Source organism: Montipora capricornis, chromosome 8 (assembly GCF_036669925.1).
Source record: "Montipora capricornis isolate CH-2021 chromosome 8, ASM3666992v2, whole genome shotgun sequence".
NCBI classification, from domain to species: Eukaryota; Metazoa; Cnidaria; class Anthozoa; order Scleractinia; family Acroporidae; genus Montipora; species Montipora capricornis.
The window spans coordinates 11,877,151-11,879,650 of NC_090890.1; the positions used below are offsets into that span (position 1 = coordinate 11,877,151).

General features: G+C 38.9%; 1 protein-coding gene across 1 annotated transcript in view; it reads left to right on the forward strand.

Moving 5' to 3' along the window:
* Positions 1-2,500, forward strand: part of LOC138060693 (dynein axonemal light chain 4-like) — a 16,750-nt gene that overhangs the window by 1,369 nt on the left and 12,881 nt on the right. The gene's annotated exons all lie outside the window — the stretch shown is intronic.

Consider the following 2,500-nt stretch of genomic DNA (forward strand, 5'->3'; position numbering starts at 1 on the left):
TAAACTTGTGTTTTGCATGATTAAATAATAAGCTGCATTTATAAGCTGAAATTTTAAGGTAGTGAGTACCTTAAATTGGTCAGTTTTGAATGTGATTAATGAATGTGATTTGAATGTGATTTGAATGTGATTAGTTTTGAATGTGATTAATGGCAGACCGTGAAACCCAAAACTTACACTCAAAGTTAAAACAGCCTTTGGATGAAAATCAAATCTCAAAATTTTGCCATTCAGGTGTTTAGCAAACACACTTTCAAAATCTAAAGAAAAAAAGGAAGTGATTATTTTCTATCATAGTAGCACTCAGTAACCCTCCATCCCCTTTGTAAACATTCAACCCCATTTTCCCCTTGCACAGTGAAAGCTTACTTTGAAATGCAAAACTATAGTTTTGAGTGACAAGTTCTTTGCGAACATCTTCACAATCTACCTGCTTTGGCAAAGTCCCCTAATGACTCATGCTAAAGTGGCCTTATCCACCATGTAATCTTTTTTCCATTCCCTTCTCTTTTCGAATAGTCACACATGTAGGCTTTTTAATTTCCTAGGGCCGGAAGGGGAATATTTGGCCCAAGGCCATGGTATATGGACCGAGCGCAGCAAGGTCTGTGTGCATGACCGAGAACCAAATATTTTCCTGTCCAACCCGACCTAAACTCAGTCAATAAGCCATTTATCATATGATATGGGCTCTTTACACTATTCATGAGCATTCAGAAGACAAAGTTTGAAAAGTTTAAGTAACAAAAATTTGCATAGGACATTTATTAATAATTGTTGTAAATTTTGCATTTGTTTTTTTGGCTGTAAATAACTTGCCATGGTTGTTTAAAAGCAACGAAATCCTCTAAAACTGCATTGCACGGAGCAGTATGTATTCCTTGCAGGACCGTACGGCTTTTTCAGGCCCTGCTTGCGCCATGGGAGATGTGAGATGGGAGGTCCCATGATTTATGAGTCAAATGAGTCACGAGTCATGAGTCAATGAGACTCACAGTCAATGTAGCAATAATTTATTGATTAAGCCTAAGCCCTCGTTTCAGTGATTACTAAGGCCTAAGCACTTTCTGAAATTTTTGCTTTCATTTTATGGGTGAGGGTAACTGCACTAACTCATTGACTCATTGATTCATTGACTCGTAAATACTAGATACTTGTGAGGTGGGCCTTATTATGGTTTATACTCCTTATGCAAGAAGACTAGAACGTCTTATTGTCACTCATGTCCACAAAAGGCAGCTATAATTAGATACACGCCCACTTTTGACATCCAACACGAAGTGTCCCTTTAAGTCTAAGCAATTGCTACCTATTTTCAACAACAAGGTAAGGCTAAGGGTCAGTGTTATTTTTAGCTTAGGATAAATGCAGCCGTTTATCCTTCCTTGAGGAAGAGCATTTGGAGGACACTTTGTGATATTTTAATTGTCTCGGACTACAAACAATATTATTAATAATAATTATTAGTACGATTGTTTGTAGAACGAGACATATTTGGGAGAAAAAGCAAGGGGACACTTTGTGATGCTCATTGAAAATTACAGGCATTTCTGGACATAGTGGTTGGACTCACAACTTCCTACTCAACCATTACTGAGTGGAGGGGGACAGGAAGGCTAGAGCCCAGGGCCCAGTTCCTCAAAAGCCGATTAACGCTAATCTAAGATTAAAAATTAACCAAGCAGTTTATTTCTCTACTCCCAAATGCTGCTCAACGCATTTTCGGCAGAACTTTACATGAGAAGACGTCAATCTTGAAAAACAAAAATAAGCAAAAGAAACTTTCACCAAAAAGTTGAAAACGTGAAACAAAAGTTTACGCTAATCCTGGATTAAGTTAATCGGCTTTCGAGGAACCGGGCCCAGGAGAATAGGGGTAGGAGGGGTACAGGAGTTGGGAGAGGAAAGGGCAGGATGCAGGAGTTCTAAAGAGGGTGGAAAGCAGGAGAGAAATGCAAAGTGCTACTTGTTGTCATTTATTAATGCATTACAATACTTTAAAAAAACAAGACCCCAAATGATATGTGATTTGCATAATTTTTTGCATCTTCTGAGAAATCAGGCAAACAAAAGTTCATGCTTGGGCTGAAAAACAGGCTTACTTCTGGTGAAATTGTAAACCCTTTTATGTCAAGCAGCTGTCACGTAACTGCTGCAAAACGAGCAAAGCGATGTGACTTGATTATAGAAATGTTGTCAAAGACCATTTTAATAGGTCTTAGTATTATTTTTAGTTGCGGTAGTGAAAGTCCGAGCCTGTGCATGGAAGGCCTTCTTGGGAGCTTGCTCTTTATGACCGTGAATCAGAAGAGACTAAAGATTTCTCTATGCGGTGACATTTCGTGGCAAGTTTGTCGTATCCCACTTTCATATTTCAATGACTCTATGATCCCAACAAACTCCAGACTGATTGTTGAAAACATGTTTCAGAGGGTATGGATGCAGGACTGAAAAGGGTGGGAGCTGGGAGATTAAGGTACAGGAAGCGGGAGGTTTTGAC